The sequence below is a fragment of the Vigna unguiculata genome, chromosome 11 (assembly GCF_037176805.1).
Source record: "Vigna unguiculata cultivar grain cowpea cultivar isolate G323 ecotype 2 chromosome 11, ASM3717680v1, whole genome shotgun sequence".
Lineage (NCBI taxonomy): Eukaryota > Viridiplantae > Streptophyta > Magnoliopsida > Fabales > Fabaceae > Vigna > Vigna unguiculata.
The window spans coordinates 9,346,792-9,365,653 of NC_140802.1; the positions used below are offsets into that span (position 1 = coordinate 9,346,792).

General features: G+C 41.3%; 1 long non-coding RNA gene across 2 annotated transcripts in view; it reads left to right on the forward strand.

The window, feature by feature from the left end:
* The window catches only part of LOC114170051 (uncharacterized), a 36,444-nt gene extending 19,438 nt beyond the window's left edge, over positions 1–17,006 (forward strand). The window contains exons 5-6 of one of the 2 annotated variants that reach the window (XR_014986493.1): positions 16,478–16,858; positions 16,988–17,002. This is a non-coding gene — a long non-coding RNA (uncharacterized LOC114170051). Of the gene's footprint in view, positions 1–16,477; positions 16,859–16,987 lie in introns of both variants that reach the window. The other variant, XR_014986494.1, reaches the window with a different exon arrangement.
* Positions 17,007–18,862: the final 1,856 nt, after the last annotated feature.

Sequence of the window (18,862 nt, forward strand, 5' to 3'; positions counted from 1 at the left end):
ATAAAATAAAAAGTAAATGTTGCTTTCAAAAAATGTTATTCCACATTTGCTTTTTATAAAGGCAAAAATGATGATGACTTTGACCTTTATCAAGTTTCTTCTAAATTCAACCTGGACATAAAGACAAAAGGCTCATAGATAAGCCGAGATAGTGGTGTGTAGCTAATTTCTCACTTCATGTAAATTCTTACATTAAATTTCATGTTCAGAGAAATGATGGAAGAAATTTACATTAAATTGGCACACAATATCATTTAGATAGTGAGGCTGCGGAAGGTCAATAATTTATCATTGATTGAGATGATACTGATACCCAACAAGATGTTATACGTTCGAACCTATATGATGAACTTAGGCATTCACTACCTTACAGTTGGAACCTTTGCCAAGATATCTTTTATGTACATTCTTAACCGTTCTATCCATCTTTAGAATAGTTTTTGAGAAAGGTATTCAGAAGAGTCACCTCCACCCTTTAGGCATTTGTAAATGGGTCAAGATTATGAACACTCATTTTAAGTTGCATGTTGGACTGTGGCATTGTGTTTTTACCCTTACTATAAAGCTTTGAAATATACAAAATGGAGATAAGCTCATTGTAGAACACCAAAGGTTGTCTAATGAAAGACTATCTTTACCATATGGAAGAATACCTTTTTTGAGTTTCCATTAGCCTTCACCGATTATAGTCAATCATTGTAATCGTATGATACTTGTTACTTTAATGAGTTTCTTCACTCATTTGAGGCGACGACTACATTCAACGGTGTTGTTTGGGTAGTAGCAGCAATGTCATGCCAAACCAAAAAGCTAGGTTCCTGTAATAATAGAAAATATAAAATGCGGTAAACAATAGAGTATTACCCGACTTGGGCATCAAACATTTAACTTTGGCATTTAGTCACGAGTATTTTATATCACTCTTTATTATAAATATATTAGGGGACTTTATCTTTGTAAAACCTTTTTGTAACCTAAGGTTTGTACCCACTTAGATATTGCAAATTGATCTTATATCTAGTCGAAAAGGGATTTCTATGACATGAATTGTAGCAGTTGAATATTCTAATTTTAGCCACGTTCTATATTTCCCAGTATTAGGAGAATAAAAAATTTCAGTTTGGCATGACATTGCTGCTACCAATAAAACAACATACTTGAATATAGTCGTCACCTCTGAATGAGTGATGACACTCATTAAAGTAACAGGTGTCATATGTTCATTATGATTGATTCTAATCGGTGAAGACTCATGGAAGCTCAAACAAGGTTTTATTTCTGATGTTAAAGATTGTCTCTCATTAGACAACCTTTGGTGTTATACAATGAGCTGATCTTCATTTTATTTATATCGAATCTTTGTAGTAAGGGTAAAAATACCATGCCACAATCCAACATTCAATATAAGACGTATATTTGTAGTTTTTACTCTTTTACCAATGCTTAGGTGGAAATGACTCTTTTGAATATCTTTCTAAAAAACTTCATGTAAATTCTTACATTAACTATGGCATTTAGTCACGAGTATTTTATATCACTCTTTATTATAAATATATTAGGGGGCTTTAAGTTTGTAAAACCTTTTTGTAACCTAAGGTTTGTAACTACTTAGATATTGTAAATTGATCTTGTATTTAGTCGAAAAGGGACACCTAGGACATGAATTATAACAGTTGAATCTTCTAGTTTTAGCCACGTTCTATATTTTCCAGTAGTAGGAGAACAAAATTTTTCAATTTGGAATGACATTGCTGCTACCAACCAAACAACATACTTGAATATAGTCGTCACCACTAAATGAGTGAGAACAATCATTAAAGTAATAAATGTCAGCATGAATTTAGCATTCACCGATTACAATCAATCATCATGATCAGATGACATCTATCACTTTAATGAACTTTCACCGGCATTGCCTCTTCGTCCCCTTTCAGTATTTGGCCATGTTAATTTGATTGGAGCTATTTGTTGTTTTAGGGTCTTTTATCTCTCTCTTCCTCCATGACATCTTTTGTTACCACATTTAAATATTGTATCTCATCTGCCATTGTGTGTTTGACCCGGTAGCCTTTACTAACTGTGTCGATGTGCACTTGCCCAATTATAAGTTAGATGACACGAATTATGAGTCTTGGGCATCAAATATTAAACTTTAGCTCGAGAGTTAGTGGTAACTTCATCATCTTACTTAAAAGGTGACTAATATTGCTCCCGGTGATTTTTTCGTTGAATCAATGATCAAGTATGCATGGTTCTAAAAAATACCATCCATTCTTCTCTAAAACAAATGTTTCGTGCCTACGTAATATGGTTTGATGTCTTGGAAGAGTGCAAATTATTATAATACATCAATGTCACTCAACGTCTTATGGTGTTTGATACGACCTTTTTAATATTGTTGATTTTTGAAATTAGGACCCTATGACTGATTATTTTGGGTAAGATGTGTTAGACAAATGACATCAAGAATGAAGGTTGAATTGATGCTTTTAAAAAATTTGTCTTGATGTCTATACTTGAAAAAATCATTTTTCTTTTATTTTATTAATTAAGTGTGTTATCGGAAGCGTAAAAAAGGGTAAAGCAATTGAGAAATTCACACAGTAATTTTATAGTGGTTCGGGAATAGCCAACCCTATATCTAGTTCCCAGTCATCCCAATGTGAGAATGACAATCCCAATTCACTATCTTTAGAGTATTTCAATTACAACCACAATGACTTAGTGAAACATGCAAAAGAAAAATTCTAAAGACTGATAAACACATATCTTTAGCCGTTTTAAGATATGACAACACCTCATATGTACAAAACAAAGATGAAAATTACAATTAAAAATTGGAACATTATCACCAAGAAAGTAAGAGTATTGTTCCTGCAGAGAACAAATAAGATAGATTAGGCACAAGCGTCACCTTACCATGTAGTCCGCTATCTCCTCAGTTGGCCTCTTCTCGGTCGATACATGTTAACTTGAACCCAGGAGGGGTTACCTGCAGAAGAGTCTCCGAAGCTCAAGTAAGTCAAAGTTCTCCTAAAGTCAAATCAGTGATTAATGAATGCGTACCTTTAAATGATGGGGTCCACGCGTATTTATAGAGCATTAATGACGTTTGACCATTTCATGGGCTAGGCCTTGACTTGGGCTCTAGGTGAGGCTTGTGAGTGGGCCAGGGCCCAAACCCAGGCCCTTAAGGTTTATTGGAAGTGGACGTCTCCATCATGATGAGTTCATTAGAGTGGTCGGCCTAGGTTCTAAACTTAGCGGATATGCTAGAGTGGTCGGTCTAGGCCGGCTATTTGTCTTGATGGCTTACGTTGGTGTAGGTTAGGCTAAGCCGGACTAGGCTGGATACTTGGCTGCCTTGACATGCGTATTGTTTACTTGTTTGGTCTGGCTAGGTGTGGTACACTAGTCCCCCAGCCTTGTCCGATATGAGTTGTCGGCCAAGGGTGATATGTGTTAATATGCTAGTAGAACCGGCTAGGTGTGATACACCAGTCCCCCAGCCTTTAAGTGTGGTGAACAATGTTAAGGCTAAGAATTTGTAACTGTCAGAAGGTAGGTGAAAGGGTGTCAGTTTGTGAAATCGAAAAAGTTTTGGCGCCGTCATTTTGAAGTGTCATATCCTTCGTAATGATGGTGTCGATTGGTCTGGGGTATCATTTTGGCGGGAAGATTTTCGTCGTTTGAGATCGTGGACTATAAATATGGGTTTGAAAACGGATGGGAGGTTACTTTTTTCATTTGCGAGAATTCTGAACCCAGAGATCTTGTGCACGTAATACTGTCCGACTAGTTCCCACTTTCGACCGACATCTTCTCGTAAAAAATAAAACCAGGTATGTCTAGTAGTGATAGCATGTCTACGTTTAGTAGTAGCGAGAGTACTGAATCGGAGAGGAGTAAGGATAGGTTGCTTGGTGACGAGGGTACGAGTTCTATGGCTGGTACTAGTGGGATGCCAGTGGAGGTTGTGAGGGAAGTTCGGGAGGATCCCCCCGAAGAGTTAGACGAGAGCAACTGGCCGGCGAAAGGCGGCAAGGGATGGGTGGCTGGTGATGTCCGTGATCAGTCGTCTCTGTTCAGGTGGTCCCGCTTACTGAACTCTTGGTTGAATTACACACTTGTTATCTCCAAGGGTGTCAGTAGGGGTATTGTTTCTTTGGAGAGGGTCAGCGCTATCGACCGGGTATGCCACGGGCAGGAAGGGGCTACCGAAATGTTCTTCTACATGTACATGTGCCACTTCTCTAAACTTCATGTACGATTGCCGCTAGACGATTTAACCATGGGCGTGTTGCGGGCGTTGAATGTGGCACCCACACAGCTGCATCCGAATAGTTAGGCTTATTTGCAGGCCTTCCGCATCCTGTGCCAGTCATTATATTTGGAGCCCACTCCTTACGCTTTTTTGTATTTCTACGATACTAGACCTCGGCGGCCGGTTACTTGGCTATCCTTGATAAGTCGCCCTAGCATCAGTAGACTGGATGCCTTCTCCCAGTCTTTCAAGCATTTCAAGGACGGGTACTTCAAAGTCGTCGTCAAGGAAGGGGGTAAATCTCATTTTTTGAATGCTGATGGGAGTACCAAGTTTCCTTTTAGCTGGACCAACAATCCTTCTCGATATAAAGACATGGGAGTGGAGGAGTTGTCGGCTGGTGATAAGGAGGTGGTGGGGATGTTGTTGAAGTTTGTGGATAAGTTGCCCACTAAGGGCCTAGTTAGGGTTTATAATTCGGTGCATCCGATAATAGATATTGAAGGTATCTGTTTATTACTTAAGCTGTGTTAATAATGCTAAGTTGTTTTGATCCGAGTCGTGATATGTTATTGCAGGGCATATGGCGCAATCTGGCAAGAAGAATCTGACGCTCTTTCAATCATTGAGGAAGGAAATGGCCGCTAAGGCCAAGGCGGCTGGGAAAGCTGATGTTCCCAACCTGCAGGAATCGGTTGTGGAGGTGCACGTACATGGCGGGACGAAAAGGAAAGCTAAGCTTCTGCCTCGACCCGGGAAGGGCAAAGATGTGAAAAAGATAAGGGCAGCTCTTCTTGGAACGGCTAGCGGGGCGGGGTCGGCTAGTGGGGAGAAGGTGCCTGAAGCCGGGTTGATCGAGTTGCCGAAGATATCCGTTAGGAAGGATATCTCGATCGACCTCCCGGATACCGTTGTTAACTCTATTGATAATATAGAGGTGGATCATATTGTGAGAACAATGGTAGAGTTTAGAAGCAAGGCCTTAGTCCTGAGCCGGCGTGTAGTAAGGTGGATAAGCTGGAGGAGGAGAAGGCGACTTTAGAAAAGGAGAAAGAAGGCTGGGAAGCGGAAAGGAAAAGGCTGGCAACATGGAAGGTGCGTTGCTTGGATTCTAAGGATAAACTGAATAAGCGTATAGGGGAGTTGGAGGAAGACTATGAGGACTTGAAGGATAAGTATGATGAGGCTGTTGGGGAACTTGATGATCTGAAGAATAGCGTCATCCAGGAGCATATCAATGGTTTTGAGAAGGGGTTGCGGCAGGCGGCCTTTTTCCATCCAGATGTGGATGTCTCGAATTCAAGGTTCGACGTAGATAATGACATAGTTGATGGGAAGTTGGTGAGGGAGGATGAGGGGGATGCGGAAGCTGCCGTGGAGGGTGATGATAATAAGGCAACGTAGGACCTTTATTTTTTTTTGATTTGAAACTGGAATTCTATGTCTGTAATAATCTGTACACTATGTCTGTAATAATCCGTACACTATTTTACTTTGCTTTTAATATGATGAATGCTTTGTGTATGCTATGTTTTTTATTGGATGCCGATAACTTGTGTGATAGTGGTGCGTTAGCGGTATGGTATAATTATGAGTGGGTGTTTTGATGTATGTGATGTTTGGCGAATTCGATTTTTTATTGAGGGTATTCGACCCTGGCCGTTTATTTGTGGTAAGTGTGGGAAACGAATTAACATCAAGTTAAGGGTGTTTGACCCAGGCCGCTTACTTATGGTAAGGATGGGGAACTTGAACGAATTAACCGAGAGTAAAGGGTGTTCGACCCAGGCCACTTACTTGGGGTAAGGGTGGGGAACTTAAACGAATAAACCAAGAGTAAAGGGTGTTCGACCCAGGCCGCTTACTTGGGGTAAGGGTGGGGAACTTAAACGAATAAACCAAGAGTAAAGGGTGTTCGACCCAGGCCGCTTACTTGGGGTAAGGGTGGGGAACTTAAACGAATAAACCAAGAGTAAAGGGTGTTTGACCCAGGCCGCTTACTTGGGGTAAGGGTGGGGAGTTTAAACGAATAAACCAAGAGTAAAGGGTGTTCGACCTAGGCCGCTTACTTGGGGTAAGGGTGGGGAACTTAAACGAATAAACCAAGAGTAAAAACATAGAGTCATGAAGTATGGAACCCTTCTTTTTATTTATTGAATAGGGGTGCCTCGTTAAAACCTCCTTGGCCAAAACCCTCCTTAGGAAAAAAGGACCAAGTGAGGAAAAAGAGTACACCCGGGGTTACAAGTATTGGTTCAATTACAATACACATTTAGCTGAAGTAGAACTTGAGGTGTGATATATTCCATGTGTTGGGAATCTCTTCCCCAAATAATTGTTCTAGGCGATAAGCCCCTCCTCCCGCATCTTCTCGTATGCGGTACGGGTCGTCCCAATTGGCGGAGAACTTACCATCCTTCTTTCTAGCACTGCTGGCCATTCTCCATACTAGGTCCCCGACGATAAATGATCGTGGGTGTAGATTTGCATTATATTTCCTTGCAGCTTGTTGTTTGGCAGCTAGATTGCGTATTTGGGCTTTTTCTCTGAGTTCGGGTAGGAGGTCGAGATGTAAGGCCATGTTTTGGTGGTCGTGGGTTAGGTCGTATAGTTCTCGGTGTAGGGATGGTTCACCAATTTCTACCGGTATCATGGTGTCTGCACCGTAGACTAAGCTGAATGGGGATTCGTTTGTTGATGATTGAGGGGTGCATCTGTAAGCCCATAGTACTTCTATTAACTCTTCAGGCTATCGGCCTTTGATGGTATCCAACCTCTTGCGCAGCTCCACGAGGATAACTTTATTTGCTGCCTCTGCTTGCCCATTGGTTTGTGGATGTTCTACAGAGCTTGTGATGTGCTTGATGCCTAGGCCGGTGTAGAATTTGGCTAACTCCTTGTCAATAAATTGTCGGCCATTGTCTATTATAATGGTATGTGGTACATCATATCTGCATATAATGTCCTTCCACATGAACTGTTGGACTTGCTGGGCCGTGATGGTGGTTAGCGGCTTGACCTCGATCCATTTGGTAAAATAATCAATGGCTACGATTAGGAATTTTACTTACCCCTTACCGGGTGAGAAGGGGCCGAGGATGTCCATTCCCCACTTAGCGAATGGCCATGGGGACAGTATGTGGTGTAGTTGTTCCTGTTTCTGATGAATAAGGTTGTCATGCTTCTGGCATGGCTTGCACTTCCTGACATGATCATGGCAATCTGCTTCTATAGTGGGCCAGAAGTATCCGGCTCTGAGAACTCTTGTAGCCATGGTGCGTGCGCCTGAATGATAACCACAAATTCCTTCGTGTAATTCTTTGATGATATATTGGGCTTGCTCTACCTTAACACGTTTAAGTAGGGGTTGGCCGTATCCGCGTTTGTAGAGGTCATCGCCTACCATAGTGTACCTGGTGGCTTTAGCCAGCCAAGTTTTGTCTGCGTCGAGGGGGGGTTGCCGGTTTTGAGGTATTGAATGTAGGGGGTGGTCCAGTCTTAGGTTTGGGAGGGGGTGACGTTGCTTGCTGGGGTGTGGGTTAATGTCTGGCAAGTGTGTGTGATGGAAGGTGTGGAGAGTGTTTGCTGTAGTAGGGATCGATTACGGTTTCTGAGTTTGGTGCTGGCCAATTTAGAAAGGATGTCGGCCCTGACGTTGTCAGTTCTCGGGATGTGTTCGACACGGACTTGTTCAAAAGCGGATTGAATAATCGCACGGACCAGATGGTAATACTGTAGGAGGATGGGGTCTTTGATTTGGAATTCATCATTTAGATGACCTACGGTGAGTTTGGAGTCGGTTTTGCATGTTAACTTCTTGACGCCGACTTCACGGTCTAGGGAAAGGCCGGCGAGGATGGCTTCGTACTCGGCTTGGTTATTTGACGTTTTGAAAGCAAAGTGAAGGGATTTCTCGATGAGGATGTCGTTGGGGCCTTCTAAGACGATGCCAGCGCCGGCACCCCTTGGGTTTGAGGAGCCATCTACATGAAGCGTCCACTAGTCCTCAACGGGTGTTTGTTGTACGTCGTTGACGAAGTCTAAGAGACACTGGGCTTTGATGGGGCCGTGGGGTTCATAGCGGATGTTGAATTCTGACAGTTCCACGGCCCATAATGACATGCATCCGGCTAGATCCGGCTTTTGTAATATTTTTTGGATTGGGTAATCGGTCTTGACGGTTATAGTGTGGTTTTGGAAATATGGGCGTAGGCGGCGTGCTGCGTGGACCAAGGATAGGGCTAGTTTTTTCTACCATCTGATACCTGGTTTCAGGATCTTGAAGTGTTCTGCTCACAAAATACACAGGATGTTGTGTGCCTTCTACTTCTTGAACAAGCGCTGCGCTGACGGTATAGTCGGTGGCCGTGATATATACCAGCAGGGGTTGGCTGGTGTCTGGTTTGTGAAGGATAGGGGGTGACGTTAGGGTTGTTTTAAGTTTTTGGAAGATCTGTTCACAATCATCAGTCCACGTGAACCGGGCGAATTTCTTTAGGAGCTGGATTATGGGTTGAGTTTATTCAGCTAGTTTGGATAGGAAGCGAGAGATGGCCGTGAGGCGGCCGATTAGGCGTTGGACTTCTTTGACGGTAGTGGGGCTGCGCATTTCAATGATAGCCTTGCATTTTTCAGGGTTAGCCTCTATGCCGCGTTGGGTTAGCATGAAACCAAGGAATTTACCCCGGTCGACGCCGAATACGCATTTGTCGGGATTTAGGCGGATGTTATAATGGCGCAGCGCGGAGAACACTGCCGCCAAGTCTTCAGCGTATTGATGATGGCTTAGGGACTTGACAACCATGTCATCGACGTAGACTTCGACACAGTGTCCTGTTATATGGCTGAAGACTTTGTCCATTAGTCGCTGGTAAGTTGCCCCGGCGTTTTTGAGGCCAAAGGGCATGACCCTATAGAAGTAGTTGGCATCGTCTGTGATGAAGGCAGTCTTGTGCATATCTGTTGTGGCCATGGGGATTTGGTTATAACCTAAATATGCATCTAAAAAGCTAAGCACCTTGTTTCCTGCCGCGCCGTCTACGAGTCGATCGATGTTGGGTAAGGGGTAGGCGTCGCGGGGGCAAGCCTTATTCAAGTCTGTGTAGTCTACGCACATCCGCCATTTGCCATTGGCTTTCTTTACCAAGACAACGTTAGAAAGCCAAGTGGTGTATTGAGCTTCTTCTATAAATCTTGCGCTCAGTAACTTATCGACCTCCACCTTGGTCGCTTGTCGGCGTTCTACCCCAAGCTTGCGCTTTTTCTGGGACACGTAGCGGGCTTCTTTATATATGGACAGCTTGTGGGATGCCACCTAGGGGGTCTACTCCAGGGAGGTCAGCGGCCGACCAGGCGAAAAGATTTGTGTTATTGATGAGGATGGGTGTGATTGTGGCACGCTCATCAGAGTTTAAACCGGTGCCTAAGTTAATGGAGTGGCCATTGGGGAGCTCTAAAGGAGTGGTGTCCTCGACTGGTTCGAGGCGGACATCCCGACCTATTCTGGGGTCAAGGTCCTCGCCGGATAGGGCTATGCGGGAACTAGGGGGTTGTTCGATATGGTTGGTTTGTTGGATTGGGAGTTGTGGTCGTAAGCTTGCCATATAGCACTCGCGTGCCAAGCGTTGGTCACAGTGTATGGTCAGGATGTCGCCGGATGGGGCAGGGAACTTCATGGCCAAGTGAGGGGTAGAGACGACTGCGCCAAGTGTATTGAGGGAAGGACGACCCAGGAGTATGTTGTAAGATGTTGGCGCATCGACTATAAAGAAGCGGATTGGGATGGTTTTGGTTTGGGTTCCTTCCCGAAAGACGGTATGGAGGTCTATGTAGCCCCGGGTGGATACTTGTTCGCCAGAAAAGCCGTATATGGGCTCATCATATGGGATCATGGCGGTGTTAGGAAGTTGTAATTTTTGGTAGGTGGCCCTGTAGAGGATGTCAACTGAGCTGCCTTGATCTACAAGGACTTTCTTAACAGCATAATTTTCGATTTCAACGGTGATGACCATGGGGTCATCCTGTTGGTGGTCGAGGCCGTGGAAGTCGTCATCTGTGAATACGATGGGGAGCATACGACGTCTGTGGTGGGAATGAGTGAAATGGTTGATGGATTGTATATGGCGGAGGTGTCTCTTTCTGGTAGACGAGGTGGAGCCTCCACTTGCGAAGCCACCAGAGATGGTGTTAATGGTGCCTCGTAAGGGGGGGTCGGTAGGGGTGATGTCGGTGCGGGCGGGTTCTGGCTGTTGATTGTTGGGTTGGGTGGGGTGGCTATTGTGATGGGCGTCGTTTGGTTGGCGTCTGTGGTCAGGTCGCGGGGGGTGGCAGGATCGGGAGGAGGAGGAATGGTCATCCCTACGGATGAAGCGGCGAAAGTGGCCAGCACGGACCAGTTCTTCTATTTTATCCTGGAGCGCTTTGCATTCTTCCGTAGTGTGACCATGGTTGCGATGGTACCGACAATATTTGGTCATGTCGGCGTTGGGAGGTGTGGTTGTCTTGCGTGGTGGGGGGAGGAGATCAGCTTGGAGGGCTTCGTCTGGAATGCAGGAGTGGGCTATTGTGAGGGGGGCGTATCTGGTGAAGCGAGGTTGGCGGGGTTCACGTGGACGGGTATCAGGGCGTGGGTGAGGTTGTGGGGTGGGGTTGGAGGTGGGGTTGGAGGTGTTGGCGGCATAGTCATTGCAGAATTTGGTGTAAAGGGTTTGCATTTCCTCCATGCGGACGTAGTCGGCTACACGTAGCTTGAGTTCGTGCATGGAGGCAGGTGGGTGGAGATAGACGTTGTTGGCGAAGGGGCCGGATTGTAGGGTAAGAGTCATACATTGGAGTATCATCTCCTGGTTGAGGTGCGGTGTACGAAGGGCGGCTTTACTAAAGCGATCGATGAACGCTATGAGTGGTTCATTGGGGTCCTGTCTGATACCCAGTAGGGATATGGTGGTGGTTTGATGTGGGCAGCTTCTAGCGAAATGGGTGGAAAACATGTGGGAGAGGATGTCGAAACTATCGATTGAGTAGGGCGGGAGAGTGGTGAACCATTCTAGGGCAGGGCCTTTGAGGGTGGTGGGGAAAGCTTTGTAAAAGATTGCGTCTTGGGATGTGTACAGGGCGACATGGGTGATGTAGACTTTCAGGTGTTCGTCAGGGTCGGTTTTGCCGGTATAGCGATCCAGGTTGAATGGTTCCCACTAGGCCGGGAGAGGGGTGTTGGCGATAAAATCCGTGAATGGGTGGCGGCGTCTGGGCTGGTGAGGAGGGGGGGCATGTGAGGCGGGGGTGGGTGGTTGATCATAGCAAGAAAGGTGGAGGTGATGTTGTGAGGAGGAATGTGGGTTGTGGGAAGATATTGTAGGTTGTAGGGTGGGATATGTGTGGTATGGAGGGCGGTGGGTATGTTGTAGGGGATGTGGGTGGTGGGGATGGTGGGGGCGGGAGTTGGGGGTGCGGTGAGCCCCGGTTGACCGGATGGAAAGTGATGGGGATGGGTAGAGGTAACGGGTGTTTGTTGAGTGGTGGTGAAGGTGTGGGGGGTAGGATTGTATTCACTTTCTTCCTCTGTAGGCTGGAAAGCCGGAGACTTCACAACTTCAGAGGTTTCTTTGGCTTTTCCCTTCAGGTTGGGATCCGCCTCGATCCTTCGCCTGAGGCGAGAGTTCTCTTATCTCAGCGCCTCCATTTCTTCAGCACTGCGCTTCTTCAGGTCTGCGAGTTCTTGTTGCATCTTTGCTTGGCCGTCTAGGATGGCGGCCAAGTCAGGGGTGATGTTGGGAGGTCCAGAGGGACCAGCATCCACTTGCTTGTTCGCTCCAACTCTGTTGTGGGTAGAAACCATCTTCAGAGAAAAAACGGGTACTAAAGGTGTTCGTCTTGTGCCCCACGGTGGGCACCAATTGTTCCTGCAGAGAACAAATAAGATAGATTAGGCACAAGCGTCACCTTACCATGTAGTCTGTTATCTCCTCAGTTGGCCTCTTCCCGGTCGATACATGTTAACTTGAACCCAGGAGGGGTTACCTGTAGAAGAGTCTCCGAAGCTCAAGTAAGTCAAAGTTCTCCTATAGTCAAATCAGTGATTAATGAATGCGTACCTTTAAATGATGGGGTCCACGCGTATTTATAGAGCATTAATGACGTTTGACCATTTCATGGGCTGGGCCTTGACTTGGGCTCTAGGTGGGGCTTGTGAGTGGGCCAAGGCCCAAACCCAGGCCCTTAAGGTTTATTGGAAGTGGACGTCTCCATCATGTTGAGTTCATTAGAGTGGTCGGCCTAGGTTCTAAACTTAGCGGATATGCTGGAGTGGTCGGTCTAGGTCATCTATTTGTCTTGATGGCTTACGTTGGTGTAGGTTAGGCTAAGCCGGACTAGGCTGGATACTTGGCTGCCTTGACATGCGTATTGTTTACTTGTTTGGTCTAGCTAGGTGTGATACAAGTACAAAGAAAGAATGTTCAGTAGTTAGCTCTTTTCACATGTTAATTTTCTCTACCAACTTGAATAATAGAGGCAAAAACTTAATCAATATTTTTGTGCTTCCACTCAATAATAGTGTGTTGTATTTTTTTCTCGTTCTCTGCTAGGGTTCATAAAGTGTGCCATGCTCTACTCCTAGGGTTTTCTTTTTATCTCACCTTTACCACTGTTAGGCCTTAATGTTAGCCAGCCAACCTTCAACCCCCCCCCCCACCACTTTTATTCCTTCTGTTAGCTTTTCCAGGGTTTTCTTTTTATCTCACCTTTACCACTGTTAGGCCTTAATGTCAGCCAGCCAACTTTCAACCCCCCCCACCACTTTTATTCCTTCTGTTAGCTTTTCCATTATCTTAAAGTTGTCTTTTGCCTTATTAAAGGCCAACCACTAATTGTAATTTTAGCTTTGATTAATCGAGAGGATTTATCCCCATTTTCATAGCTCACCTTTCAGAGAAGTTTCTCACCTCTTAAGGTTCTAAAACACAAAGAGTGTTTGTGAGGATCCTTGCGAGAACGAGAGAGAATCGTTCTATTTGAGTTTTTGCTGCATTTTAAGGGTGATTCTTCATGGTTCGATCGGTGTTCCACCGATTAGAGTAAACATTTGATGTTTCCATGACGGAGCGACCTCATCAATTCTTTTTGTAGTGTGTCTCTAGTTAATATTCCTATTATATATGATCCTCCTGTTGTGCATAATCCATCATCGGATTCTCCTCCTCGACCGTCTATTCAGGTATATAGTCGAAGACATTGTCCCCAACAACCACCAAGTGACTCACTTCAAGTGTAAACTATTTTGTCTCTTCTGGCTCTGATAACTGATCTGACCTTCCAATTGCCTTCCATAAAGGTATAATTCTCCTCGTAATTCTTCTCCAAGTTATATTTCTTTGAGTTACCATAGATTATCTTCACATTTTTATACTTGCCTTTCATTTATTTCTTTTGTGTACATTCCTACATTTGTTAGTGAAGCCTTAGCCCATCTTGGTTGGTGTCAAGTTATCCTAGGTGAACCAAAACCTTTGCCAAAATTTTCAAACCAAAGATCTTGGCAAACTCATATAAGTTTTAGGTATTGAGGTAACGCAATCCAATTATGGTATTGTTATATCTTAAAAGGAATTATGCATTGGATATTTTGGAGGAAACTTGGTGGATGAATTCAAAACGTGTTGACACACCATGGATCCTAATACCAAACTTCTACCAAATTAGGGTGGCCTCAAATCCTAAGCAGTATAGAAGATTGATTGGAAAATTAAGTTACCTTACAGTTACTCATCTTGACATTTCCTTTATAGTTAGTGTGGTGAGCCAATTTCTCAATTTTCCATGTGAAAATCATTGGAATGCAGTCATCCGTATATTAAAATACATTAAAGGATCTCATAAAAGTTTGTTATATGGTTCCAATAACCATACAAGAGTTGTTTGCTATTGAAATGCTGATTGGACATGATAGAAGATCTACTTCTAGGTATTGTGTATTCATAGGTGATAACTTGATTTCTTGGAAAAGCAAGAAACAAAGTGTTATGGCAAGATCAAGTGCAGAAGCAGAATATAGAGTTTTGGCCTCAACCACTTGTGAACTTGTTTGACGTATAGTAATTGCTTAGAGAGTTGCAATTTGGAGAAGTCACTCAAACAACTCTTATATGTGACAATAAGACTGTTCTATCAGTTCTAATCCCAACTTTCACGAGAAGACGAAACACATTGAGTTTGACTCTAGTTCAACTTTGTGAAATAACTTAAGAGGTGTAGGATAAGTGGAGTCGAAAATAGTGAAAGTGAAATACCACTACTTTTAATGTTATGTTACTTATTATGTGAATTAGAGGCAGGGCTCTGCCCCTCTTTTTGGACCCAAGTCAGCTACGGATATTAGCTGGTTGATCCTACTAGTAGGCATATGCTTGTCTCAAACATTAAGCCATGCATGTGTAAGTATGAACTAATTCAGATTGTGAAATTGTGAATATCTCATTAAATCAGTTATAGTTTGTTTGGTGGTATTTACTACTCAAATAACCGTAGTAATTTGAGAAAATATTGTATCTGAAGACATCAAGACTGAGTTTGTTTATTGGTAGATATTGTTGATATTATTTATAACAATATATTCTATTTATCATATTTATGTTTGGTTATCATATAAACTTATATTAGTGTTTATTATAAATATATTCACTTTATGTGTATTTTAGACACAATGGAGACTAAATCTACAATTTTATCTATATTTAACCGTTATGTCAAGTTATGTCATTTTGCTAAGGTGCGTAAGGGCAAATAGAGTGATGTAGAATGCCATGTCAGTTTAAAAGATTGAAGAGACAAGGCGGAACACGAAGAACACATTTTAAGTTTAAAGAAGGAGAAAGGGAAACTTAACCAGTTCCTTAAAAATAAACTTTAGATACATTAGGTAAGGTTATGAGATAAGTTTTAGGAAAGGTGTTGTGTAACACCCCTCAATCATTGAGAGCATGTCAGGTCCGCACGGGGTTGAACCCCAGACCTGACCTTTAACACCCCTCAATCACTAAGAGATGCCACCAGTTGAGCTGCAGCACAACTGGTGGCATCTCTCAGTGATTGAGGGGTGTTAAAGGTCAGGTCTGGGGTTCGACCCCGTCTGGCAACAACCCACCATAGTATGAATGGACGGAGAAATGGTGAGGGGTTGGGGTGTATTGGGCTGTGGACCTGACATGCTCTTAGTGATTGAGGGGTGTTACATGTTGGAGATCTCACATCAACTAAAAAATAACATCAAATCTATATATAATACAATTGAAGGTAGCACAAAGTGCAAAAAATTCTACTCAACCACAAAAAGCATCACACAAAATTTAACAAAAAATGGAAAATTTTACCCACTCTAATTTTGTGACACATGGTGCTTTATATGGGTGACATGTGTCCAAATTTTTGAATTTTAAAAAATTTCTCTCACCTCTTTCTTTATTTGTCAGCTTTCTCATCTCTCAAGCACCAACCTCATTCTCCAAACGGTTCATCTTCCTCTCTCTCCCGACTTCATCTTTCTCTCTCTCCCACCATAAACAAAAATCATCGTTCAGTGACTTGCAAAAAAGAACAGATAAATTAAAACTCTCAATTAATACTAATCATAGCTTTCTCTTTAACTCCCAACTTTTCTCTCATCCTCTGATGCCTCAAACCCTAAATTTTTTTACTCCCAACTTTTCTCTCATCCTCTACCGCCTCAAACCCTAATTTTTTTTACTCCTAACTTTGCTCTCATTCTCTGTTGCCTCAATCTTTCTCTACGAGCAAAACCCTATTTTTCTTGCTTCACTCTCAATATCTTCTTTTTCTCTCTTCTCACTATCTTATCTCTTCACAAAAAACCCTATTTTTCATTCTTTGCCCTCACTCTCTTCTCACCGTTCGAACTTCTAACTTTTTCTCTCATACCTATCACACTCTCTTTCAACTTTTTCTCTTCACCACTGATTTGTTTTTTCTTCTCTATCGGTACAAGTTTTGGTTCTGGATTTCTCATTTTATTGGGTCTCGAAGGTTTAATCATCCTCTCTCCACCATATTATTGGGTCTCATAGGTTTACTCATCTTTTCTCCACCACTGATTTTTGTTGTTATATATTTTATCTGTTTATTATTTTCTCTTCACCACTGATTTTCGTAGTTATATATTTGATTTGTTCTTTGTTTTTGTATAATTTTTTTGTTTTTCAGATTTTGAGTTAGGGTTTGGCTTTACGCTCTGGATTTCTCTCAAGTTCTGGTTTTCATTCTTGCTCTCCTTAATGGTTTTTTTTTTCTCTTTTTGTCATGGCTCTCTATCTCTCTATTTACATGGTTTATGTTTTTTGTTTCTTCCACTTTTTGTTGACATTTTGTTCCACTTTCTTCTTCTCAATGTCCTCACCAATAGGGCTTCTGGATTGTGAAGCTTCTTTATGACATGAAGCTTCTACTATTATCTTAGTTTTTGTTTCGAGATGTAAGATATCTTCCAAAATGAAAAGAAAAGAACTGAAAAATTCTTGAAAGATGAAGGCAAAACTCTCAACCAAAAGAACAAAATTGGTTTTAAAAAGATTTGGTTTTTAAAAGGTATGATTTTTATTATTCTACGATGGAGTATTATTTGGTTATTTATGTTACTCTGTTCTTTATTATTGGCATGTGTTAGTTTTGTTATTGCTATAAATTTTTTGTATTTTTGTATTTTTTATTTTTTAGTTTTTGGGTAACCAATTCCAAACAATGAAGTCAAATCCAATCGATCCAACCGAACACGACAATGCCACTATGGAGGCTAGAGAGGAAGGTGTAAAATGGTGTTTTTGGAGAACTAAAAGACCAAAAAGTTGAGATCATTGGTACTATGCTGACTGATGAATCTTCAAACTTTTTAGTGGGATATATGGATGACAAAGAATTTGTGGCTTTTGCTTTAGGAGGCTTTTCCAAGCTCCTCTTATTCAAAATTTTCTGTTAATACAAGGAAAATTTTATCATATTTGGACATTTATTATCTCATGTTTGTTGTCTTTTAGTGGTGCTAATTTGTTCCTAACAAAATTTTCACAATGTATATGTACAAACTAAAAATTTGAATGATTCGTGCTAGGTGTTGTTGCAGTTGAGACGGGAGTAATTGTATTATGGTTATCTAATGAAAAGGAATTATCTTCATGCAGATTTTGTACTATCTTCTAAAATAATCTCACATAGTTCCTCTTTAGAAGAATTTGAGAAGGAAGTAAACACTTTTAAGAGACTACAAACTTTTTTTATCCTTGCAGAAAACTAGGAGACGAAAGATTTGGAAAGTCTATTTTGGTAAACCTCATCATCTTTTTTCATCAATTTTTGGTAAAACACTAACATAGTTATTTATAATTTGTCTTAATAGTTTTTCATGAAATTTATTCTACAAGTTTGGCATACTATACATACTTTGCACATAAATTAAACAACTTTGACACTACTTTTTGAAAATTGTTGGCATATCAGACTCTGATATACATTGAAATAAATTTGCTTTTAATAATCTGGATGATTTATCCAAATCAGGGGCAGGAAAGAGAAGTTGTTTACTTTTTTACTTTCATTCCTATGCTTCAAAGTATAAATTTAATTTGTTTGCTGCTTAAGATGGATCAAGTTAATTGCTATAGAAATTAAGTTCAACAATATGGATCAACTTAATGAAACTACTACTACTTGCTTTTTTACGAGGAGAAATAACAAAGAAATTTGCTATTTTTTGTGTTGATCTAATTGTCTAATGGTAAATTATTGTAAAGTGTAGATTTTTCTTGCTCTTAATTTTGCCTACCCAATTTTTTATGAACATAACTTCACTCAAAAATGTTGTGTTGGTTTTTCTCAGTTTGGAAGAGAGTCAAAGAGTTGAAAAAAAATTTGAGAATTTAAAGAACATAAATTTACACTCACATGGTTTGATTTGAAGAAGTCACATAAATTTCATGAAATGATTTCGTAATATTCCAATACAATGTAAAATCACTAAGTATAGGACTCTCAGACATAGAAATAATATGTGCTATGTATGATAAAATTGTTTACAAATTTAGTTACATCACCAAAATAAATAAAAAAATCAGATTATCATGATATTTATTTTAATAAATTTTATCTTATTTTTCAAATCAATATATGTTTCAAGTTCAGGCACACCTTACTAGCATCATAAAATTCAACGTGAATAATAAAATTTTTCAATGGTATTAGATGTCGAAGAAATTGCCTCTAATAAAGTTAAATTAAAAGCAAATGTACCTACCGTCCTTTTAAGAAACATTCATCAAACAAAATTATATTTCTAATAAAAACGGTTGCAGCAGTGAGTGATTTGGGGAAGAAATGTTATTTGGTTACTACGAAAACATTGGTTCAATTATAATTTAGTTTAATTTTTTTGTTCAGTTAAAAAATAATTAAAACTATATTTAAATTTATTTCGTCATGAATGTTTTATAGCATAATTTTTTACGAAAGTAAGTCAAAAATTTATTTCTGTAATTAATATATTTTAAGAGGTACTCTTAAACATTTTTATTGTATTTAAAATGTTGTTATGAATGAGCA